This window comes from Typopeltis vanoorti, chromosome 8 (genome assembly GCF_054136105.1).
Source record: "Typopeltis vanoorti isolate ZY-2024b chromosome 8, IOZ_Tvanoo_1.0, whole genome shotgun sequence".
Lineage (NCBI taxonomy): Eukaryota > Metazoa > Arthropoda > Arachnida > Uropygi > Thelyphonidae > Typopeltis > Typopeltis vanoorti.
Genome location: NC_143556.1, coordinates 49,170,416 through 49,197,402, shown reverse-complemented (window position 1 = coordinate 49,197,402; position 26,987 = coordinate 49,170,416). Strand labels below are relative to the sequence as shown.

The following is a 26,987-nucleotide window of genomic DNA, read 5'->3' as shown; positions in this document are numbered from 1 at the left end:
TCTACATTAAATATAGAAACATATGCAACATATATTTATATGCATATATAAATATTTTATGCATATATGCAACATTAAAGTAGCATAATTAAAATTCAATGGATGAAAAATCCTCTGTTTCTAAGTAATATTAAGCGGTAGCATTTAGTGAAACAACTTTGCAGTTTTTGGTTGATTCTTTGCTTTTGCCCAAGGATTTAGGCCTAAAGTGGCGTCTGTTCCGGCCTTAGAAGTCATCGTTGAATCTCTTAAGAGGAAGTCCTGGTTTTATTTTTCCTAATGGTTTGTAATTCAAGGCTTGTTTTGGTAATCTTTCTGCTTTCATTCTTTCAACGCGTTCCATCCATTTGTGTTTATATTTTTTTAATTGTTTCTATTACTGAATAGAGTATACTTTGCAGTTTTTCTCATAAACTTCATTTCTGCTGTTGTTAATCTTTGTTTGTCTTTTTATTTTATTGTCCAGATTTCGCTTCCATACATTAAGACTGGTAGGGCTAATGTATTGTATACTTTTAGTCTGGTTTGTTTTTGAACTAGGTTTGGTTAATGACACCTGTTATTTTTAAATATTTTGCAATTTTTATATCTTTTTCATTTTCATATATAATCATACTTCCTAGTAGTTAAATGAATTCACCTGTTCTAAAACCTTGTTATCTATTACTATTTTTATTTCTTACTGGATCTTGTCCTTTAAAGGCCATCTTTTTTGATTTTTCTGTTGATATTATCATTCCATAATCTTTAGCTATCTCATTTAAATTTAAAATATCTTTGTGTAAGTTAACTTCAGAATTTGTAATTATTATTTGGTCATCGGCAAAAAGGAGGGTGTTTAAGTTCACAGTAGGAGAAAGTTTAACACCTTGATGAAATACCTCCAGAATATTTTATAAAAACCCGATACTTTTATTCACAAAAAAAAAAAATATTCCACTACCATTGACTATTGCTAGCTATTTGAAGGAAAATGGATGGATGCACTAGGATAAAGTCATCCAGTCTTGACAATTTCTTATGATACTAAAGCTACTATTATGAGAAACAAGCAAAGAATAAAACTAAGTCGTCCACGTAATTTTCGAGGAAATATTTTTAAGGTTAATGACACTTTTGATTCTCTGTTTGTCTGAGATTCCAAAACTAGTAAATGATTACAGGAATTCTTAGGAAGAAATAATTACATTTCTGTATATGCATCGTTTTCCTGTATAATATAACATCGTTATCAGCATTCCTATAAGAAACCGAATTTTTATTAGAATAAAATCAGTAATAATTCGAATTCTGTTTGTCTTACTGTATATAATAAATAGTTGCTAAGCAAACATACACTTGATGGGGTTCATGTAAAAATTATCATGCTTTTACGTAGTAACTGTATTGTTAAAAGCATAAATTGAGATATAAATATAAGTCGTGGTTTTAGTGTTCGGTGTCCTCTAACGAAACCATGTCATTTTTCCGATGCCGAACGATCAATTTACAATCGAATTAACATTCTCATACACGAATACGAAGTATTAAAACATAGGAAGGTTATGTAAACAGACTAGTTATACTTGGTTTGTTGTAGCGTGGACTAAGGCCATTGGGATTCTGTTCATTTTTGCTAATCAAATACGTTGGAAAAAAAAAAAAAAAAGGTCTGTTGGATTAAAATTACGAAATTTGTTTCTTTGACATTTTTCTCTTCGTCTTTCAAAGGGATTTTACACTCATTATCTAAAGATTTCTAAGAAAGTTGGATTCATTAAGCGAACCCTATCAAGGTAATGGAAACGCAACTACTGGTGGGAGCATCCTATTACCTATTTTGCTATTGGTCAACGGGAATGAGTGATGCATTTTTTATTATTTTATTTTATTTTTTTTTTTTACAACTGCAGCTTGAAAGACAAACACTTATAGAGGACAAGCAGGGGAAATATTTTATTCTAGAGCAGTTATCTTCTCTTCAATATCGTTCTGTTTATCCCTTTTCTTGTCATCTTCGTGAGTGAGGTCGCTTTTCACGAAAGGTGTGTTTTTTCACGCAAACGACGTGAGCGGAATTCATCGTAGATCTATCACCAGATAATAAAGAGGTGAGGTGTTTACTTTTAGGGTTGTTCTACGTTAATATATCTTTTAGAAGAGATGGTCAGTTATTGAATAATCGCCAAGGAGGGGCATTGACACATCAAATGGCACGTTTTATAGCTCAGTATAAGCGGTTATAAACTTCGTTTGATTAGATAGGGGCGAAAAATTATTTCAAGAATATAATAGACTGAAAAAGGTAGTCACGGGAGGTCAGTTTGATTAGATAATTAAAAAAAAAACGTTCCCAAGAAAAATAAACAGTGGAGACTACCTGGAATGAATTCAGTTTATTCAAACTCTTGGGAGACGGAAGGACAAAATTGCTGTTTTGATTACATGCGCACTCGTAAGCAGCACAGATATAATTAGTCTAAAGAGATTACATATTCCCTACATGTTCCGTGTTCTCTCTCTCTCTCTCTGTATTACTTTTATCCTGTTTCGAAATCCCCCACCCTCCCTTCCTCATGGCTCGGAATCATTCCCACTCTATGGGAAGAACATCTAGTGAAGACGCAGCAAGATGTAGGAAGGAAGAACCCAAGCAAGGCTATAATAAAAATTCTATTTCTTGGTAGTGTAGAGTTTTATTGCTCCAAATTCACTAATGTTGCTCGTTTACCGTGAGGAATAGAGCCAATAATAGAAACTAATATCTGAAGTGATAGAGTGACATTACTGTAGGAAATGCGCTACATCTTGAATAGTTTATCTTTTCGTCATTTGGAGGTTCGGGATAATGTTTGAAGTTTCTTTAAAAGAATCGGCATTGCAACTTCTATGTTTTTAGTTGTTTATTTTTTTTCCCTCTCTTCTTTCCCTCTTTAGTCTTTTAGTATATAAATAGTGAATCTTTTTATGTATGGAAAACTTCATCACACCACCACCATTTCCTGTTTTTGGTACTTAGAAGTAGTCAGGATACGTGCTACATTTGGTGTCCAAACAACATAGCCACAAATTGCCTCCATTTCGAAACAGCAGAGAAAGAAGGCAAAACGGAAAGAGAGAAAGGAATAAAGAAATGAGAGAGATGATGCCAAAATACGTACGAAAAAGATCTCTAAGGGCTATTACTAGGAAAATCATAAAAAAATAATCTACAACTGAGGACCAGTCTGCCAGCTTGGAAAAACTGCAAGCTATAAACACGCTATAGATATATCATGTCTGGCCTTCCGATGTGGGATAGTTGCTTTATGCTTCATAAAGCTTCACACCTATGTCTTGTTGGATGTCTGGCGTCTGACGATAGCTGTGGCGTGAAAGTAAGCCCCGAACCCAGTCTCTTTACTGAAAGGGTAGGGGTGAGTGAAGCGTGAAATAACTACGCTGACAGAAGTCTATGGAGAAGAGTGAGTTGCATGGGCTTTATAGCCTTAGCTGGCTTCGTTTTGACTTATCGCGACATGGTTTGGTTTTTTTATTTTTTTTTTTTTCAGCTTTAGATGTTTCCATGTTTCTAGGAATAATCGCAATTAGTCTCTGTGTGTGGATTTTATTTATTTGTTTGTTTCTGAGATTTAAATTATGCAGTAAATGAACTTTTCTTATCGGATCTGCTAAAAGTTATAGTTTTTTTTTTCCTCGGATGTGTAAAATGTAATTCATATGCAACCTCTGCTGCATTAATATTCGGAGTTATTATATACTCTCTGAGTAAATCTATGAGATTATTTGAACACATTATTAACCAACTCGACGAAATGAATAAGAAACTCATCTCTATTTACAGAAATCTTTTTTTTTTTTTTTTTTTTTGGCTAGATAGATAGGCGAAACAAGAATGCTTTTCATATTCCCCGTTATCTGTAGAGGACAATGTAAGGATAGAGTGTTATTGAGCTATGAGCTATGATCATGGCAGGAGGGTAACAGCAGTAGCCGAGCCTCAGTTAGAACTTCATTGGCTACAGCATTGCCACCCATTACCCTCCCTGGTAATGGCCTGGTACGATTAATCGCCTCGTACGACATGCATGGGCTGCACTGGAGCTGGAATGCAAGTAAAGCCCTTTCTAAAAATCAAGACGATCCCCGGACCACTTCTCACGAGTGGCCGAAATATCGTCCAACTCAGCCCCTCCCCCTACTGAGCAGAAGAACCGCTCATATTCCAGGGAAAAGCATCCACTGACAAGGCCCCTCATGGGTCACGCCGGAGAACACCCTCCCTAGAAAATCAAAATGCTCTCTCAGGGCAAACCCAGCGAAATCTAAACACTCCCCCCCCTCACCGGGAGCAAAATTCCGGAAGACACATAAGAGAACGAAACTCAGCGTCCCATTTTAGTCGCCTCTTACGACGTGCATGGGCTACATTGTGGCTGGTATGTAAGTAAAGCCCTCTCTAAAAATTAAGACGATTCCCCGGACTACTCCCTACGAGTGGCCGAAAGACCATCCAACTCAGCGTTGGTTCCACTCAGTGACGGCCCCCTCCACCACTGAGCAGAACCGCTCATATTCTAGGGAAAAGCATCCACCGAGAACACCCTCCCTAGAGACTCAAAATGCTCTCTCAGGACACCCCCCCCCCTCACCGTGAGCAAAATTCCGGAAGAAATCTAAGAGAGCGAAACTCTGCTTCCCATTTTAGTCGTCTCTTACGACATGCATGGGCTACATTGGAGCTATTCTTATCCCGGCCACCACAAGAGGAGAAATCATTTTCATTGTTTTAATTTTATTTTTTATTTTTTTGTATAAGTTATACATGTATACTCGGAAAATCAGTTTCATTTTCAGGTGTGAGAATATTCGCCTTAATTATTAGAGGCTTGATGTAATGAAAAAAAGTCTTATATTTCTCATCTAGCAGCATTTCTGAATAATGTGAAAAATAAATAAAACTATTGAAAATATTTATATAAAATAATAAAAATAACAAAAAACCTCGAAAAATCCTGTAAGCTAATACCAATGATCCGTCTTCAGTCCATTGTTTCTAATGCCAGATTTCCTGGGTTTTCTCTTCATTGATTATTTTTACAGTCAATCTTTTTTTTATTGCCTAAGAAATACTCATCTATTTACATCTATAAATTAATCTGTCTATTGCAGACTTTCTTGGAGCTTTCCTTCACTCATATTTTTGACAGTCTGGTAAAATATTTTCATCGAAAATAACGTATCTCTTGTGTGCGCTGTTTTGCTTTAGTATCAACTTTATGAAGTTGCCACTAGGGGGAGCACAGTCTCCCTTCTCCCAAGTCTGCCTGCACTAGTTATAAACGTAATCAAAGTACGCTGTTTTCTGAAATAGGAGGTGACGTAATTTATTTATTGACAAAATTTTAAATGCTCCATCTGAAAAAAAAAAAAAATAAAAAAAAAAAAAAATATATATATATGGAAGTTAATTGCGATATGTATAATAAATAGCCAGAAAATTATTAGTGCCTTTTTTTTCGATAGGATATTTCTCTATTTTTAATTGCAATGATATTTCGTTAAAAATAATTAAAAAAAAAACTTTGAGGTTAAGTCGGATGTGGGAGGATCACTACACGGTTCCTCTAGTGTCTCCAACGCATCTGACTTGAGAATTTGGTTTTGGAAATGTCAGCATCGATCTAATCATAGTTCACAAAATATTCAAACATATCTAGAACATAACAGTTGCTACTAAGAAAATATTGATAATCTAACGAACTTTTTTTTTTTTCAGGAGCAGATTTGCTGATAACGAAACCAAACGATAAAAAAAATCCACACACAAGTAAGGGGTAAGTGTAGAATTCATCCATTTACATTTACGTTTTTTTTTTTTTTTGTCTTGTTGGCCACATTCGTAACTTATTAAAAAAGCTATTTTTATCAGCATTTGTAAATAAAAATTTCATCGATGATGATGTAGAAATGGGAAGAATTCATAGTATTTTTAGATGCTTATTTCTTCTCCAATGCAATTTATTTTCATTTATCGAAAAGGACAAGCACTAAGCTTAAATAAGATATTAGGGATTCTCTCCATCTATCAGCACATGATAAGCTACGCATGTCCAGGATCTAGTCAGTAAACCTCCGAGTGGGATGAGGACAACTGCCGTCATCAACTTCTGAAGGTTTTTAAACTTAAAGCATCGAATGACAATGGAGGTAGGGAGAAGGGGGGGGGGGGCTTAAAGCAAACCAAATCTTCCATTAGAACGCTAACGACAGAGGATATTACTCCATTTCTCTTTCAAGTGGGTCGATTTTAGGCAAAAAAAAAAAAACCAAATCTAGTTTCTAGCGTGAGAAAAGTTTGCTTTCGTCGAATTCTTTTTTTTCCCTCCTTTTTTTTTTTTTTTCTCTCTCTCTCTCCATCAGGGACTTTACCTGCACAAAAGGGAAGTGTGCCAAGTGGGTGACGTTTTAAATAGCGGTGTGTTTCCCCCTGTATGGATGAAGCTGCAGTTACTCCGGCAGCCAAAAGACGAACGCGAGGTGACAGGGGAAAGTGCCCGGATGTTTGTGTAACTGGAGACTGGGGGCCCTTGTCCAAACATACAGAAAGACTCGGAACGAAATGGAAAAACACTTGACTTTTGCAGACATGTCGTCAAGTCTGTTAACGAGGCCAGCAGTTGTCTGGTTTCGTCTTTGTCTTCTTCTTCTTCTTCCACGTGGGCATCTAATGCGGATCTGGAAGGGAAGGTTTTCGATGATGCTTCATGAAGAATAAACAGAACGCTTTAACTCATCGAAAAGTACCTTTGGTTATGCAAAGAAAATAAAAAATAAATCGTCAAACATCATAATTGATCGACAAACTTTAAGGAAATCGGTAATCATCAAGGATTAAGCATTCTCTGTTTTAATGGAGGTCGTTCAAGGGTCAAGCTGACTGGTCGGATATTAGAGATGCCTTTGTTGTCTTTGAAGTAATGGTTTAGTAAATACACACACACACACACACACACACACACACACATATATATATATATATATATATATATATATATATGTCTGATGTAGATGTCTGACGAATTCTCGGAACATGAAAATTTATTTATTCGTGTGGGGTTCTCCCCGGTTCATCGACTACCCCTTAGGACTGGTTGAGCCCTCCTAATGAGGGATTAAGTACTATATCCTATGACTGGAGCCTGTGTTTGCGGGATGCCCGGATAAAGTGGGGAAAAACCCTGCTGTCCACGCCCAAGACCGAATAATTTGGCTATGGCTGAGAAAGAGCCTTTAGCTCCTCACGTCGTCGACCGGAATCGAACCCAGGACACTCCTTTCCCAGGCATATGGTCGAGAAGCGCACAGCCACTAAGCTAACCGCGCGGAAGGAACATGAAAAGAGTAGTAATGACAAAGGAGAAGATGTGGGTGGTTGAAATTGCTGCATTGAGGGAACTAGGATCACGTGAATAAAGCCTAGTTAAGTCGATTTCGACGATATCCTAATGGTAAAAAGGACGTTTTTATCATGAAGGATTTTCATCTGAAGGCAAGTTAGCCAGTCTCATACAGGGGATGGCAGAGTTTATCATCTTCCCGTAACCAGCCAGGAGAACATACAATTGACATTACAAAGTGTTCTTATAGGCCTAAGGCTAAAAACCTCATCCCGGAATCATGCTTATGAAATTCGATGGTACCCTAGGCGGCTATGAGCGCTATAGAAACTAGAATAATTTCTATTAATTGCTTGTGTTCATTTTTTTTTTTGATTTATGTTTGACGAGTGTAAAAATCCGGGTTTCTGGGAAGAAACCCGGAAAACTCGTCATAGGCAACCAGTTAAATCATCTTCATCTCATAAGATCTTATTGTTGTTCCTCCAAATTCTAGAAGATCGAGTCACGTGCATTCTTTCAAGTGCTCTATGAAAACATTTTGATTATGAAAGAGACAACTTGACAAAAGTCTATCTCTGTGTCTTGTTTACCGCTGTTTTCTAATACTTGAAGCTTATTTATAGATTAACAAATGGGAGAAAGACATCTCGTGAAAATAGGCTTAAAGAACGTCGTGTCTACGCATATATTGTGGATTTCCTGTAATAAACTCAGACATTATGCATTTGTTTATAAGAGTTCACGACTAACTACTTTAATAAGAGATTCCAGGGATTATTACCACTTAATTTATGAGGGTATTTGAGCTAATTACTAGGTCAACACGTTCCAAATCTGACAGCTTTGTTAACCATCTGCGAAAAACCGAACAAAGAGGATTAAAACTGTTGAAGGAGGTCCAATGAAATTCTCATGAGAATTAACCGTCCTTATCTAAACGAAGGATTTGCATGAAATAATCAACTCCCATGACCTTTTCGCCAGGATAACAATAGTCTACGTTACTGCCTTTGTAAACTCGTGAGTTTCAGATTTGCCTGGTGGAAACAACTTATCCACGATAACGTAAAATCGTGATGCGAAGATCATCTTCTTTTGACAATGAAAATGACCTTGCGGTTTGACCGTATGGATTAGCGAAGGTCGCACATTTTACTGTGGTAACGCTTCGAATGCTTCGAATGCTTCTTAATCCATCAGTGCAGTTACATTCACTATTATGGTCATTGCATCACCGATCAATAAGTCCGGAGAGAGAGAAAGAGAGAGAGAGAGAGAGCTCGGTCCATTGATATCTGTGTTCACAATCAGTGCGCATTCATAAAGACAGTTTCATGAGTTTAATAAAAGTTCCGATCCGAATTTACCGATTTCAACTACTTAATATGGAGATAAAGTTCATGCTACGGTAGTATAGGATTCCGCTCTACGTCTTCCCATTCCTCCTTCATCTTCCTCTCCCACTACGTTGAATTTCAAGCAGTATCGATATAAAGTGAGGGAGGGAAATCTTCTGCGCTACTCCACATTCTCGTCCCTAGGGACGATTGTGGGACATTCCGGCTCATGACGGGAGCTGTCACCAGGCATCAGTGGGACACCAGCTTGAGGTGTGAAATATTTTTATCTCTTTTGCTTTCTCTTCCTCGTCCGTGCTCGGTTGGTGAGCCGCTATTCTGTGTCGAGGATTGCGATTGGTATCGTGGGGATATGGAAAGTGCTTCTGAAATATGAAGGCAACAGACAAGGGGGGTGTCAGCCTCTTCAGATACCGTTCTAGAGATATTGCTCCAGATGTGTAGAGGTTGCAGCTTCGATCTCTCTCTCTCTCTCTAACACACACACACATACACACACGTTCATTTTCTCTCTCTCTCTCTCTGTTCTTACTTTTCCTCTCTTACAATGGCTTAATGCAAAAATATGTCCGAAAGGTATAAAGCAATAACCAGTTATAAATAATTCAAAGCGTTTCGAAAATATTTCTGTCGTTCTTTTTAAGGTATTTTAAGCACCTCTTTGAGGTATCCGTAAGGTGCTGACTGTTCATCTCCCAGGAAAGAATCAGATGCGATACCAAGATGAACTGCGATTGAAACGTAAAATGGATCAATTTATCTTATAACGATAGGAAGAAATTGAGCGACAGTGATAAGAAACGTCTTGGGATTTTTTTCCCCCTGTTTCTGTTGCAAGTGAGAATCTCTTCGCAGAGTGTTTATTGTTGTCTGTTACTTCCTAAACGTTAACTAAAACCAGATTTGGATGTAAGAGCTGAATAATTATATTAATAAGCAGTGTGTGTGTGTGTGTGTGTGTGTGTGTGTGTGTGTGTGTGTGTGTGTGTGTGTGTGTGTGTGTGTGTGTGTGTGTGTGTGTGTGTGTCCGTGGGCGTGCGTTTCCAATGTTTAGTATTTTCGGATGGAACTATTCTAATTTCTGTTATATCCTGTATATAGCGTATTTCAGATCTCATTTCGTTAAAAGAACAGGGATGTGAATGGCATCCCCCCTGTACCAATCACCCCCACCCACCCACCCACACACACGATACTGGTACAAGGTTAAAAGAAGAGTGACTCTGTCCTGGAAGACTGTTATTGGGACAAACGGGACGGAGAAACAGACAGCATGTGATCTAATAAGCCTATTTGCCTTACGGAAAATATGCTAAAAATAGAACTACTCATAAAACTCCCAAATAATGTTCAGGTGATTACTAGAAAATCCAAAAATAAACAGTCCTATTATAGCATAAGTAAAAATAAAAAAAAGATCCTCACAAGTGTATTAGAGATAAATGTCTAGTATGGATAGAAGCTTATTACAGACGCTGCTAATACATCAATGAACACCCACGTGCGCGCTCGCGCGCGATAGCTTCTATTTGACCGTTGCAAAACGTATAAGAAAACTGTCCTGACAGCAATATCTGGTGAAATTGTTTATTATATAATATAAATTTATGCAACAATACGATTATGAATTCACCAATGAAATCAGTGATGCCATTCCAACAATATTATTGTCTTTATTCTTGCCCAGCGAATATCGTAACAAGTGCAACAGCTAATAAAATCTCTTATTTCATAGCGTGGTCGAAAAATCAGTTTCGACTGAAGTCTAAAGTGATTTGAAAACGTTTCAAGTTTCATCTCTAGAGCATGGTTTTACAGGAATTACGTAACCTATAGCCATTCATATTCATCCTAAACGTATCGCATTTAATATGCTATATTAATAGCATATTAAATAAAAATGATTAATATATGAAAAAATGAATAATGAATAATATTAAACAAAAATTAAATAAAATATATTAAAATAAAATATTAAAAATAAAGTAAATGGCGCTTTTTAGGTCTGGACTGCATGTTCTTCACGTGTTGGACGAGTTGTAAGAATAGAAATTGTAATTTTGGTAGATTCTTTGTGAGTAATAGGCTGACTTCTTACTGGTCAGTGATTCGAAATTAAAGATTCCAGCACTGAATTTTCTGATTATATATAATACGGCTATTTAGTCTTTTGAGAGACTGTTAAAATATTAGTCGACCTAAGAGGTAAAAAAGTTTTATTTATTTTATTTTATTTTTTTACTTTATTAGGGCTGTGTGTTATATTAGCACTCTGTGCTAATATAACACACAGTTATATTAGCACAGAGTTAAAAAAACGAACCATTATAGATTTTTCTATTTATTTCTATTTATTGTTATTGTCTCGAAATGAAAAGATAGTTTTTAAAAATTTGAGATAATTACTTTCATTCTGAAAAAAGTCCGTAAAACGCACACCGTTAACAAAGAATACGAGTATTACGATTTAGCGCCACGAGATGGCGGCAGTTGTCTATCGTATCCTTTCTCTCTCTCTCCCGATAGCTTTGGTTCATTAAATAGCTTGAGCTCACTATCAGCGGAGGGTGGAGACTAGCTGTCCACTTGCCCTTTCATTAGTTAATTAAAAGTAAAGGAGCACCGCCTATTTGCTTTGGGAAATTAAAGGCTCTTTTTACTTACTTCATTCTTCTAGTATCCATTAATGTTTCGAAAGCATCCCATTATTGCAACAGCATGCTCTGTTGTAATAATGAACTTTATTTCGTGACAACAATAGTTACCACATTATTGTTATTATTTTATTGTTCTGCTTGGTTTCACTATTTGTGCTTGAAGTATTACTAGATATGAGAATAACGACAAATATAAACATCAGCCCCAGCTTTAGGTTCTCACCAGTGTACTGATCAATAGTTATCAATCATACGTGCTATGAGTGACGTACAACAAAAACGAACCAAAGCAACACAGAAATACATTGAGTGGCCAGTTTCAAAGGTATTTTTACTCAATAGTATTATAAAGAATGGTGTAGCGGACATCAGATTTTTAAAAGAAAACAAAACATTCCTCACAATTTGTCTATTCAAAAGAAAACCAATTTTTTTGCATTTTTAAACTCAAATTTCAGAAAAACAAGACAGTACAAAAATGATCATCTTGTACGACTGATCTCTCTTGAGCTTCTTCAATAGATTGTTCTGCATTTTTTTAGTATTATTTTTGCTCACTTTGATTTTTTTTAATCTAAATATTTGATAGGATCAGAAAAAAGGATAAGGTACGGAGATCGTTTCTTATAAAGTATTAAAACTTCATAGGAAACACACGGAATTTGCTGAAAGATTTTCAAGAGGTTTAGAACTTGTCATTGAGGGGCGGAAATTTCGTAGAGTTTAAGAAATATCTGATCTTGTGTAGATGAAGTAAGTTTGTTTTCCATCTGGCATTTGGAAGAATCAGAAAGCGAATATCCATCCCTTAATAAGGAGGAATAGATTAAGCCACCGAACTATGTTTTAAGATTGCATTCTTTTATATGTTTAAGCTATTTCTATTTATCACTTTAAACAAATATTGACCAAAATGAGCTTATCCCATTTATTTTAGACACTAGTGTAGATGCACGTGTTTATGTGAAAGACGATTAATTCTGGTGTAGGATTATATTTCATTCTCACGGTATCATTCATTAAAAAGATTAGCAAAGTCTGACACAGAATTAATAACAACAAGAGTAATGATTGCAAGAGTGATTTATCTATAAAACACCAACGGATTTGTTCTGAAAGAGGAGAAAAGGAGGGGGGGGGGAGCGACGAACAACACGAACGCCACTTAACTCGGCATGAGTTATTAAAAATAATAAAACAAACCTCATCTACTAGAAGCCGACAACAATATGCTTCGTCATCTTGTCCCTAAATGACGTTCGATCCCCCTTTAAAGGTCTGGAGGGCATTCGCAGGAAAAAGAGAGGAAGTGTCTCATGCGGGAAAAAAAAAAAAAAAAAGTGTCCCTCGTGTTTTTATTAAATATTGTCAGTAAACGAACGCGCGCCGAGAAACCGTTACGGATGTCGGGATGGTTGGTGGTTTAATGAATCTCTCATTTGACATTCGGACAACAAGAAGTTTGTTATACGTACGACCCCTCTGTTGACATTGTACTTGCCTTGCCATTAACTAACTGACTTTAATGAATATTCAACCCGGTCTGCGGGCGCGTGCTACTGGAAGTCACTTGTACGGAATGAAAATTAAAAAAAAAAAAAAAAAAAGAAATAATAATAAGAAGAAAAAAAACACGAAAGCTTAAGTCTATCACTAAGTGGAGCATGATGAGGGTAGTGCTAGGATAAACAGATTATCTCAAGATTTTGGTCCCTTATTTCGGAAGGAACGCGGGTCGAAGAAAAGTGGGGTGGGAAGGGAAACCGGGAAGTCACATGCATTCTACTTCCTGTCACTTGTAATTAACTTGTTCGATTCTATCGGCTGACAGCCGACTAATGAAAATTATAACAAACGGGGCAGTTCTGACGTGGGTTTCCGGGCATCAAATGAAATTCAGCAGCATTAAAAATGTCCCCCCCCCCTCCCCCACCTAACGCAAGAGAAGGTATTCGATTCCCCGTTGGTTTGTTTTAATGTTCAAGATGAGTTGCTGCCTTTTATAGATTTTACCTGTAATGTAATAATATTCAGTCGCTAGACTGTTATTACGTTAATACACTGGAATCCGGTGTATTAACTGTTGGATAAATTGAATTTTCATTTCCTTAGGGTATTTAGTTCCTTCAAAAATAATGAGCTAGAAGATGAGGCGATGATTAAGAAATTCTGTCATTCATTGTTTTGATGACATCCAAATTAAGCTGTCTTCATTTAATCCGAGACATTGCCATAAAATTAAACTTAATCGTAGAAGGTACTTCCAATCAAGTTTGACTCTTCTTGAAAACTATAGAAAAACAATAGTTGGGTAAACAATCTTTCCAACTTTCGTCAAGCGATCACCATTATGAGATCGATTCAATCATATTAAGAGAGCGTGAAGTACACTCAGTAGTCCCTAATCTACCGTTCATATCCAGGTGACGTCTACATCGTGCTAGCTAAGAATTAAACAAAACGAACATTAATGAAAAGATTACAAAAATGTGGGAGTCGTGTTGTGTTTTTAATATTTATTAGCTAACATGGCGACCTTTTTACTTATCTAATACATACTTGTCTATTTCAGTAGTATTAACAATGTAAGCAGAACCAGTTGTCATGGAAACATTTACCTCATTATTAAAAAAAAAAAAACCTAATTTAACAACACCAAAGTATTTCTAAACACCACTCTTACTAACGATAAAAAATAAATAAGTAAATGAATAAATAAAATAAAAATGAATAAATTATCAAAAACCTATCATATCGTGAAATATTTTTTATATATTTCATTCTTATCGTATCGAAATTTGACTACGATCGTAGTTGTTTTGGTCGGAATTATAATTCCACCCAATACTCATATAAGTAAATAGATTCTTGATATAATTATTAAATACTTCTATAATTATTTTAAGAAATAGATGTGATAGTTGAAAACTTCTGTATGGAATGAAATTGAAGAAGATTGAAAAACTATAGGTGATAGAGTGCCCTCCCTCGACGAGTCTCTGAACTTCTTGGAGGTGGCGCGTAATAATAATAATAAATAATAATGAATAAGTATTAATTATTATTAATATTATATTATTAATAATAATTATTATCTTTGCAAACTTGCTGCAAGTTGCACTGTTTGCAGCAGTTTGCTGCAAACAGTGCATTTTACTTTAAAAATAGATTGTAAAATGTATACCGATATGTGCGCTCTTGTTGTTTATACACACTGCTATAGACTCTATATTGCGATACAAGACAAACATATATACTCGTTAAACTGTTCATCTATATATACCATTAACCGTTATATATATAATACATGTAGAGTCATTAAAAGTATAAAGTTAGGTGGCGTAATAGTCTAAAACTAGTTCTCATGGTATGGATTAGGAATTTCGGTTATAGCAAATGGAATAATGAATGCCAACGGCTGTGCAACACTTCCTGATAATGCAGCGGATGACCAGAAGTGTCTTTTAATGCAACATAGCACCGTGCAATATCACTGGTGCTATTGCGACATAATGTGGAATAACTTGACTGGTCCACAGAGTTTCAATCTCAGCTCAGTAGAATACCGTTCTGATAAACTCATGAACATCAATTACTGAACAGACTAGTACATCCAACAACGCTACCTGGGCCGGTGGTTATTGTCGAATGAATGTTTGTATACCTGATTTGTGCCATCATAGAGAATGACACGTGTATGTAGAGTATGCCCAAAAGGGTGGAAAAAAAAAGTGATCAAGACCAAAGCAGGGTCCACACGCTGTTAAAGTGTGAGCAGTTTTGGGTTTTGTTTTGAAATCAAGTATCAAATTATCAAATTTCCAACAGTTAATTTGATGTGGAAACTTCTATACCATGACGATGGAACTGCCAACAAATTTTAAAAAAATAACAGGAAGCACAACAAATAAGGAGTTAAGTATCAGAAGAAGTGGAACACGTCTTACAAATTCTTAGAAGGAATTTGTGGACGTCACGCGATTGTTATGGTTCATAACTCTAGCTTGTCTGATAGAAAACTATTTCAGTAGGTTTGAATTGCCAGTTCCAGTATTTCTATCGTTCTGTTTTTAATTTCAGTTGCATGCATATCCATCAACATTACCGGCCTTTTATAGAGAGAGAGAGAGAGAGAGAGAGAGAGAGAGAGAGAGAGAGCTGTGTTAGAGTGATAAATTGAGTGGAATTCAAGTCGTGTTATGGGAATTAAAGCAGTTCCCAAGCTCTAATGCCAGGCTGTACTACTGAATGTCAGTAGTTATGAATGATTTATAATAGGTGTTCTCCACACACCTCTTGAATTTCACAATCTCCAGTTTAATTCCAATAATCACCAACTTGTGATATACACTTCGGTCTAGCTATCCTCTAGAACCAACAACATCCCAGAGGATCCAGCTTCGGGATATTCGCTTTGGAGTTGAATAATCAAAACGATTCTCTCTCTCTCTCTCTCCACACACACACACATATCTCAGCTACAGCTCTGCTGATCATTGATTTATGCTTGAAATGAGTTCGAATGTAATTTTAATGTGCGCCTCTTTAGTAATTGACAGACGCTCAAAATCATAGAATTCTTTCCTTCTAACATCTCAACAATTGTGCAATCATCACATGCAACATTGCATATGTAACTCAGCAGTCATAACATCTATTTTAAAAACACTTATTAAGATTAAGCAATTATTTATAAATAAGAACTAAACTATAAATTATTCTTATAAAATATTATAGTAATATATATGTTAAGATGGATTAATTCAAAATATTTTAAAAAGAGTACACATTGCCTGTTATCTAATGGAAATTAGAAACACACCTTTTTATTATTAATATAACTTTTATAATGTACTGTGAGAAAAATGTACATTTGTGTACGATCTATCACAGATATATTAGATGTGCTGTTCTCTTTCCCTTCTTGCTGTGTCTAAATTTTTTTAAATAATTACTTAATTGATAAAATCTTGAAATAAAAAAGTGGAACAACTGAAGTATTTTGGAGTGATGATTACAAGCCAACCAAATCAGATGGTAGAAGTGCAGTATAAAAAAAACGGGAAATCAGGCTTTTTATTCTCTCTCTCTCTATCATATGGATTCAGCTCAAAAGATATTTACTGGAAAACTGAAGTACCAATATATATATATATAGATAGATAATTCGTCCAAGTCTTACCTACCGATACAAAACCTGGATATTTACTGCGAGGATAGAGAATTTGATTTCAGCTTTTGAAAGGAAACTCAGAAAAATATTTAACCCAGTGAATTATAATGATCTCTGGAGGATCAGATACAATCGCGAGTTAATCAGCTCTATAAAAACGCTCTAAAATATATAGTATAAAAAAGTTGCGGTGGGAGTAGAACATGTTTTTCTTAAGAATACCATAAATGGTAAAATTCTTGGTTTAAGAAGACCAACAGGAAAACCAAAAAGAAGAAGGATGATACTATTAGTCAAGATAGCAATATCATATTGCAATTTACAAACTGGAGACGTAAAATCCTGGACAAACAGGATTGAAGGGACCAAATCCAGGAGGGTGGTTCAGTCTAGGCTGGAAATTCATAGGGACAAGAAGAATTTCGAATAATTCTGATTAGAACACACACACACACACACACACACACACACACACACACACACACACACACACACACACACACACACACACACACACACACACACACACACACACACAGTCTCAAAGTATTTCTAAGAGTATGACCTTTACAACTGGGTTGAATACAAGAAACAGATTAAATATATTATCTTTTCTATTTGTATTTTGTCATCTATCGATATCACTTCAGTTTCATCCGAATTAAAGGTCCAGTATGCTCATTTTGGTTACGGACGTCTCCTATTTTGAGGGATAAGCCAGTGGAAATAGCAAACTCCCCATTACCTTACAACCGATAATGACTTTAATTACATAAATAGCTATAGCAGGCGAATACTGGAATTATTAAAGATAGACTAAACAATGCAATGATAGCAGCAGTGTGATGTTACTGTAGAGGGATATCCCAGAGTCCTCTGCTGAATCTTATGGTGTGTTTCTGGGCTTAACGCTGTCACATAGCCCTATCGTTATGATGTTAGTACTGCACTATTGAGACGATTGCTACGTCCCTGGGAAAGAGAGATTGGGATAGGGGAAGGGCAGGGGTGGAGAGATATGGACAATGAAGTTGTAGGTAAACCAATGACGGCGTGGGGTTATCCGTGAGCGTAGGGAGAAATGTAGTTTTCTCTGACAGTAGAATAACTTCGTTCAGATACCAAATTAGGAATTCTGAAGCAGATCGCCTCTTCTTTTCTTCTCTATTTTCTTCCGTCATAATAAGCTCGCATTTTCCGACTATCATGGAACGCGTTTGTCTCGAGCTATTCTCAAACCGTTGGAGAAACACAGTTTGCAATTCGTGATCTGGATGTTGGGAAGTGCAGCTGTTCGGCAAGAAATTTCCCACGGCAGCCGCACGCGTTTTGAGAGTACCCTTCATCTTAGCAAAAGCAAGGTTAAAGCACAAGTAGGGGATGCTCGTAGTTTCGAAGTTGGTTACGGACTCTTCTTTCTACGGGGGGAAAATCTTCAACTTCTGGCAAAGCGTATTACGTCAATGTGGGCGTCATTGCTGATGTTTGAATAATGTTCGGATGTTCCCCTGATGTGTGTGTGTGTGTGCGTGCGTGCTTCTTCTTGCTTATAACATTCTCGGGAAGGAGGTGGGTGGGTGCATGGATGAGAAGAAATGTTTTCAAATGACCCTCGTGTTCGAGAATGATGTTTTTAGTAAAACTCTTTTTTTTTTTCTTCTTCTTCTTGTTATAAACTAAAACGAACTTCGGAAGTTTTTTTTCTTATTTCGAAAACACATTAGAGCAGGAAATACACGTCGACCATTAGTAAAAACTTCTACCAAACTTGTTCTCATACCAGCATCGGAACTTGGAAAATTCACACACGAAACACCAATAAAAACAAAAAGAAACTTTTGGAATAATTTCTGTAAGAAACCAGTGGATAAACAACTTAATAATACCTTACGGTACAAAGATTTCCAAAAAACGTCATCTGTTCTAAAAAGAAAATAGATACATTTGTTGAAAAAGCCAGACTGAATAAATAAAATTACGTAAAAAAGCTAACATACTTGAATCAAGTAAGATTTGGAGAGTTATGACTCCGTTTGTAGTGTAGAATTGTCAGAGATAGCAACACTGATGCCTTGAAATCAACCAGTTCTGTTTGACAAACGTTTCGTATCAAGCAGTCATTGTTAGTTGAAATTAACAATAAAATCGGGAGACATTGTTGAGAGTAAAATCGGATTATTAGTTGGAGAGTTAAATCAGCAGTCAAATCAATCAAATGTTTATAAGGCCAAATTTGAATGGAATGCTTGCTGTTAACATAGGGTTGCCAGAGACTGCAACATTGGTGCCAAGTTTGGTATGAAAGGAATAGATTGTTTATGGGAAATATTGTTTATGGGAAATAGCAGTCAATATATCTTTAAGCAGTTTTTACAATATTATAAAACTGTCTTATCATTCTATATTAAACCTCCAATTGGAGATACCATTTATCTGATCTCAGTGTTCCCTATTTTCCTTGCCATCTATGTCTTTATTTTAAGGTATTGCGAATGATTTGTTTCAAATACAAATTTCTTAATGGCTTTTGTTTTACAAAAATTTGTAAAGTTTGCATGTTTTTTATTTATTTTAAAACGTAAACTTTTTAATGACCCAGTAATCTCCGACACTGTAAACAAGTCCACAACATGCACTCCCCAATATTAATTTGGAATATTTAGCCCTCCAGCAAGCTCATGGAATCACCAGGCGTGAAGAAGGATGAAGCAAAGAACTCTTAACTATAGACGTCTGTGTGATAACGGGTTAGATTCTCCGCTAGTTCCCGCTTCAAGATTAGACGCTAAGCAGTACTGAAATTCTGTGCTTGGCTTCCCATTCCAAGTAGAATATGACGTGCCTGAGACGCATTTAATACAAAATTCGAAGCATTCAGGCCTAGTACGACACGGTCCAGTAGTCTTCATTTCGTCAGTGGAAAGGGCGCTTTACGGTGCAGAGTAAACGGGGCCAAAAGGCGGGGGGGATGGAAGAAATAGGGGGGTAATGGAAAAGACAGGCGGCTACCTCCTCTCACCAACAGATTTTTTTGGAAGGGGGGGGAGAGAGGGATGAATAGAGGGAATAAGAAAGTGAGAATCACCCCTCAGTAGATGGAAGTGGATAAAAAATTACTTTCCATACAAGTCTAAAGAAGTGAATTTGTGAATCTGACAACAGCATGTCCTTCAACTAGCCGATAAGAGACAAGTACTCTCGATCCAGCAATTTCCTGTTTCCAGGCAGTTGCTTAATGGGCTATCTTCATGCAGTCAGCTGTGATGCCGAGGCTTCGGCATATAAACCATTCGCGTGGACAAACTTAAATCCAAGCAACTTATAAGCATTGTTCGCTAGTAGAGTATGGTTCGGATTATAATACCGAACGTCAATAAAGGCCCGAGTCAGGTGGCCGTATAGAGTTCGAAATAAGGGAGGGATTTCTTTCTCCTTGCCGACATGATTTTTTCGCTGCTCTATCTTTCTCTCCGCACTCAGCCGGCATGACAAACGACAATTTTGGCCTTTTTTCCATTACCGGCTGGCGGTAGAATATTTCCGCTGCATACGGAGGATGCAGAGATACAAAGTCTAATAATCATGTAGCAAGTAAACTACCGGTGACAGCCACAGGGGTTGAAGCATCCGCAATTACTGACGGACGTGAAATAGAACCCACGCTGCGATCATCGACAGAGCATGTCTTGTAGCATCACTTCAGCCTCCCCCCCCCCCCGTAATCCAGTGCAGAGATCAAGATGGTGCGAATCAGTCGCAGAACACACCCTTGTCTCAACCTTTTTGGAGTCGGGCGTGCGTGATAAACGGTTACGGTTGTGTCTCTGTGTGTGTGCGTGTGTATGCGCGTGCTGTAGTGGATGGGACTTTTTTCTTTTCTTTTTTTTTTTCTGTCTTTGACTGTGCCCCGCCTACTGGGGATGTGTTTTGGCCACTGTTTACGTTTGACGACAACTCCTTGTGTGTGTGCGCAGATACTGTGGGTGGAGTATAGTTACATTGTAAGACGCGAAGGGTGGCCAGTCATGTTAATTCAGGTCAGATGACAGACATGTTGTGTTAGCGTCAACAGGTAAGATGGTTTCCTGCTGGTTGACTTCAATAAAAATGAGGTCAAAAGAGTTAAAAGATGTCGCGTGTGTCATTTATAATGCACTAAAACCTGTTTAAATGTATACTGGATATCGGTAGACTACTTGAAATCAACAGAACTCCAGTCACGTGATTGTGCAGTTGATTTCTAGCACGTGAAATATATTTTAATTGTTGACGCTTCAGGTAGGTAATTGTTTAACACATTTCTTGACAACAATGGAGAGATATTTATCAAATGAATGTCGATTTTAGAGGCAAAAAAAACAAGTTTTTAATCAGAAACAATGATATTGTATTAATACACGTAGAGAAATGAGTACTTTCTTTTCCTTTCTTGTTTTTATCTACTGTCGGGAGAAACTATTTATTTCACTGCTCTATTTTCATATCACGCACTTCAGAAACTGGAACGACTTCCTGTTCACTTCTTCCGTTAGTGAAAGCGCTCAGATTTCTGACCACGGCATTCCTGGCCGTTCCTGCAAAATTATTTCCAACGTCTGTATTCTTGAAATGCCTTCCCCCTCTTCTCTATCAGTGCCTGGCTATCGCGAAGACCATAAATCTTGGCCTCTGTTCACTCGCAGCTTGAACTTCTCACTAAGAAGAGGAAGAGAACGTCCATTCCTACGGTCATAACCGTCCGACGGTGTCGGAGTGCATATATTCGTCAGCAACCAGCAGCTGCTTTTCACCATTTTCTTGAGTCCGCATGTAAAATTCAGGATGCCGAAAAGCACGGAGAATCTATTTATAAGGAATTTTTGAATAAAGTCTATTAATAATTTACATGGGGGCCCTTTAATCATCCGTATTGATATTTAGGCATAATCACAACAGATTTACAGAGTAATAGTTTAGGCTTAGCTAGGACTAATCACCGTTAGGCTTAGCTATGTAAATAAATACACAAATAACTTACAGGGAATATTTTTACCCGATTAAAGAAAGGGTGCGTTAGATCTGTTCCTTTCCTTTCTTTTTCGGTGCGGTCTACGGCGCGAGCTTTGAAGTCTTCCTCTGAGAAACAGATTACCCTTCAGGTTTCTGGCCGTACATCTTTAGAAACAGGATTTTTTTTTTTTTTTCTTTACGACACGAAAAGGAAAGGCTACAATGTAAGGGAAAATGAGGAAGCAAGAGATTAATGATAGTTATAAAAATATAAAAGAAATCACGTAATGGGTGTTAGTACTGGCAGTTTTGCCTGCCTATCTGGATATATAAAACTCTTTCTGATCATAAAAGTCATCTTGCAACGAAGAAATTCCACCTTATTGTCCCTGTAATGGTCGTAAGGTTTTTTCCCAAGCAGGGAGGTAACATAGCAATGTTCTTGTGCTTGACTTACGCTTATAATGGTTTTTAAATATTTGTGTTGATTTCTTTTACCCCTTGGCGCACGTGCGCGTTTGCTTGCATTATTGCTGCTGTTGTCGCATCTCGTGCACTCAGTCTATTTCGCATGCCAGACAAGTTCGTTTAAATATTTTGTGTCCATTTCTTTACTCCCCCCACCCACCCACCCATCCTCTCTTGCTTGCTTGAACTCCTGTGCATGCTTCCATTGTTATACGTCATAGTAGTATGCATGTTATGTTTATTGCAGTTGCGCGTGCTACGAGTTTAGAATGGAGATTTCATCTCAAATAATAATAATAAAAAAAAAATTACTTCGCTTGGCAGACTGTTTTATTGTTCATTGATTTTAAATACATCGTGGTTCGAGGCGTGCTCTACTTATTCTCTTTTATTGACGTTTTTTTCTGATTCTGTCTGCAGCACTTGTAAGTGCGTATCTTTCTTTGCTGTAATGTTTTGTTTCGTACCGTTAATATATTATTGACCATTTATTTAGCTTGTCCGAATCAGAGCTCTCAATCTCTCTCTCTCTCTCTTATTTTTTTCTTATGTGACTGCTTGGACGTGTAGTTGCTTTTTTCTTTTTTTCTTAATTGTCTTTGCTCTCTTAATGAAAATTAATTGGCCAACGTGGATTAGCGAGATGTACCCTCTGATGAATTAATCTTATTTTGGAGATCATGAACTCTGGAATGTCTTCTTAGTTGCGAATCTTTTTTTTTTTTTTTTTTTTGTATTAAGCTATCACAAGTTAATTCAATCACTATTTTTTACTTATAGTAAAAACCGGACATTCTATTATTTCGTTGTATTAGCATTGAGAATATTCAAATTCGAAAGTATCGGTATGTTATGGCTATCAAATGCGTGTGTTATCCGTCTGCAAGATTTTCGGATTGTAAGGCTGAGATTCTGGAGGCAAAATGCTACAATCTCCCCATGAAACCAGTGATAATTCACCTTTAGTTGGAAGACATAAAAGCTCTTCTTGTGGAACGGCTGAAATCGAACCCAAGTTTTGTATTAGCCCACAGGAGTCCATTACTACCGAATTTGTCACACTTTTCCCCCCTGAACTACTGCTCTACAAAATAGATGTTTTGTAGATCACTCTAATAGAATTATTTCATTTAAATTAATAACTTAAAGTAATAACTTTACTTTAACTTTACTTAAAGTAAAATAACTTTTACTTTAAATGCATCGGTGTACACGAAAAATCGCTGCGTTGGAAATTGACTCAATCTGTGTTGTTTGTTTTTTAACATATATTGGAGCCTCCTTAGCTCAGTTCAGTAGCTCAGACGAAGCCCTTTGGTGGGAAAGACCTGGGTTCGATTCCCGTCCATGACGTGAGGAACCTTTATCTGATCTCTTTCGACGAAAGGTGAGTTAGCCGGTGTCATACGGATTTTTTCAACCCGGAAACTTGGGTTTTTCCTCCCCAAGAACAGGGACGAAATGAACACACACACACACATATATATATATATGTTAAAGATACCAAGCTATTTTAAACCTGGTTTTACTCCATTTCCCAAGTAAGCAAACAGGCAAATATGTCAAGTTTGCGCCTGCACGTAATGCAAGTCTAGCTGACCCTGAAGGTAGTGCAAGACCAAGGTAACTCATGGTAAAAGTAGAATAAGCTCTGATCACTAATCTTAATATTTACCCATAATGCAAAGCACATCTCCTGGAGGAGATGTATGATGCTTTGTATTAAAGGCAAGGGGCCACTACCCGGACCGGTTTCGACCTTTATTGAGGTATCATCAGTGGGAGCCAGGCTAGAAATATCAAGATTTTAGTAATACAGAGCTTCTAAGTATTTTACCAAAATTACTAAAATCCTGATATTTCTAGCCTGGCTCCCACTGATGATACCTCAATAAAGGTCGAAACCGGTCCGGGTAGTGGCCCCTTGCCTTTAATACAAAGCATCATACATCTCCTCCAGGAGATGTGCTTTGCATTATGGGTAAATATTAAGATTAGTGATCAGAGCTTATTCTACTTTTATCATGAGTTACCTTGGTCTTGCACTACCTGCAGGGTCAACTAGACTTGCATTACGTGCAGGCGCAAACTTGACTTATTTGTCTGCTTGCTTACTTGGGAAATGGAGTAAAACCAGGTTTAAAATAGCTTGGTATCTTTAACATTTATTATACCCAAGGTAAAATACTTTCTCTCTCTCTCTCTCTATATATATAGAAAGTATTTTACCTTGGGTATATATATATATATATATATATATATATATATATATATATATATATATATATATATATTAGGGGGGGGCTACGGCGTCCCCCTCCCCGAGTTCTGGACTGGTAGGCCGGTTCTCCTTGAATTTTGAAGACTCGACACTCAGGGTAGCCCTGAGTTTCAAAACGTTTCAAAAAACGTGATATAAAAAGGCTTATTATTTTATATATATATAGAGTATTTATATATACCTAATCCCTCATTAGTGGGGATAACTCCGACCCCCACCCAAACGGACGAGAGAGAAAGGGGGTAACACTATACGAATAAATAAATAAACATATATTACAGCACATTTATTTTACTCGAAATATGTTCTTAACTCATTTGGCCAGTCTGGTTGGTGAGTGGTTACCGTGTCCTATCTCCAACCAACGGTCGGATCTCGCTGTGGGCATGAATGTTTGTGAAGTGTTTTTAAGTGACCTTTACAGACTATGTTTGATCTTTAGAGCAGGCACTATAGATTATATAAAAAAGAGATAAATAAAAATTAAAAAATAGAAAATTCAAAGGCGTTTCTATTTTAGTACATAGGTACTAATGTAATATAGACGACCTTTTGTGGGTAGGAGTCACATAAAGTGAAACTCATTCCAATGAATTTGCGGCGTTGTAACTGATTTTACATTTTTTTTTTTTTCATTTTTACTCATTTACTGTGTGGACTGTCTCTGTAATTTCGTGATAATTCACTTCATAACGTGTTACAATAGGTTGAGAGCGGATATATTTTGGATACGAAATTAATAGAACAGAAACAAACGATGATTATGTGTCAGAAAATTATTGTGTGTTGAAAAACATTAGTTCCATGAAATGAGAAAAAAAAATAGCTTGAAAGGAAGGGAAGATCCGTCCAAGAAGCATTATTTAGAATCAGATCGTGATTCTGTATCTATACAGAGAAGAAATGGTCAAACCCCGACTAGTTTATTGGGTTGAAGGATGTGACAATGGAGGCACATTAGCAGAGACTGGCTAGAAATTCTCCAGCCTGGATAGCACATTTCCAACAAACTCATTGGATTCGAATCCGGCTTTGAAGAATGGATATTTTTAATTGTCTTTAGGTAACAGATAAACTCGGTTTAAGACCATCAACCTATAGAAGACGTGAAATGACTTGTAAAAGTTCTATATTTGGTGTTTAATGCAGGATTTTCGGATTATGTTAGCTTTAATTCACCTACGGCAATTCATTGTATGAAAGATTTTCGACCTTTCCTGGGTGAAATTCATGTAAAAAAAAAAAGAAAAAAAATCTGTGCTGTATGGACAAGTGAAAAGCATCGTTTATCTTTTATCCATGCATACATGATAAGTAAAAAAAAAAAAAAAAAAAAAAAAATCACAGTTATGTCCATCTTCGCTGCCAAATATGTGCAACTTATGCCTCGTTAGTATATTCAGTTATATTTGGCACAATCTCAGTTTGAATTCATTATGAAATTGACAAAAACTTTAATAATAAAAAGAAATTATGAAGGAACAATACAAGCACCACATATCGCTCCTATCTAAAGTGACGTCATCAACCATACCATGCTTGTAGAGCCGTTGTCACATCTAAACACTGTTACAAAAGGCCAAACGCCTCTTTGCTTTCTTAACTATGACACTATTACGACAAAAGCAGCGTACCATAAAGCAATAAATCATCAAATAATTCTCACTCTGAATTAACGCACCGGAAGAAAAGCAAAATAAAACGAAAAAAAAAAAAAAAACTAAGCCAAAACAAACTTGAAAATCAACGCTTAAAGACCGTGTAGGCTAAAGTCGAATGTCATCCGGGTCTTACAAATGCACGGACGTAAAACTACTTCGAGAGAAAATAATGCTGCCCTAAGCAGTTGGGGGAATACAGAGCATCCTGTCGCCAGAAAGACTGGAAAGAGGATTATGGGTAATATTCTTTTCACTACTGGGGATAGGGAAGATGCGGAAAGTTCTTTAAAAGAATTCAATAACGTTAAATTGATTTCCGGTTGGCCATGCAGCTCTTGCTCAAAGGTTTAAATAATCAGAGCCACCCCTATTGGCGCCCAAAAATGTCCAATGCGTCTGTTTACGGTGGCGAAATGAAACATTCGTGGGTTTTTCTCGTAACCTTAACGGAATGTAGGGTCATTCGTCAAGTTAGTGCGGGTTCGAGTGTGGGAGAGAGTGAAGGAAGCAGCTTGGAATTCGCACGAGTGCAATGGGAAAAAAGGCAGTTCTGAAACTGTTCTTTTACAGTTTGGGTTTCTGTGGGTGAGGGGGAGAAATTCGATCACGGGGGCTTTCTACTGCGCTTTCATTACTATTACTCCACGTTCCATCCAGTGAGGAATTCACTGGACTGCAGGGGAGTGTTTGCCCCCCCCAACTTCGCCTGATTAATACGTTCAACTAAAATCTACGTGTTGCATGTTGCAAAATAAATAAATAAATAAAACAAATCATTGTTCTCGGTAAGGCAGGGTTGGATGTTGATCATTTGGTTACCATCGATATCTATCTTCTGACATTTTCTTCTTTGACTAAAGCTTAGCTCGCGTAAATATATTAATATAACAACATCAAAATTGATTTTGAAAGGCCAAACATAGAAACTCATCTTCTGCCTTCCTGATAGTCATGCAGATCCTTTGGTTCGTGCTAAAGTTATCAAACTAGCCTCCGTCTGTTGGTTTGTTTGTAGAAA

At 36.9% G+C, this 26,987-nt stretch overlaps 1 protein-coding gene across 3 annotated transcripts in view; it reads left to right on the top strand.

Annotated features, from left to right (window-relative positions):
* Ddr (discoidin domain-containing receptor 2) overlaps nucleotides 1–26,987 on the top strand; it is a 418,242-nt gene that overhangs the window by 93,609 nt on the left and 297,646 nt on the right. The window contains exon 2 of one of the 3 annotated variants that reach the window (XM_090397220.1): nucleotides 5,759–5,816. The gene's annotated coding sequence lies outside the window, so the exon portion shown is untranslated. Of the gene's footprint in view, nucleotides 1–5,758; nucleotides 5,817–20,563; nucleotides 20,643–20,797; nucleotides 20,849–26,987 lie in introns of those variants that run through there. The other 2 variants (XM_090397221.1, XM_090397222.1) reach the window with 2 other exon arrangements.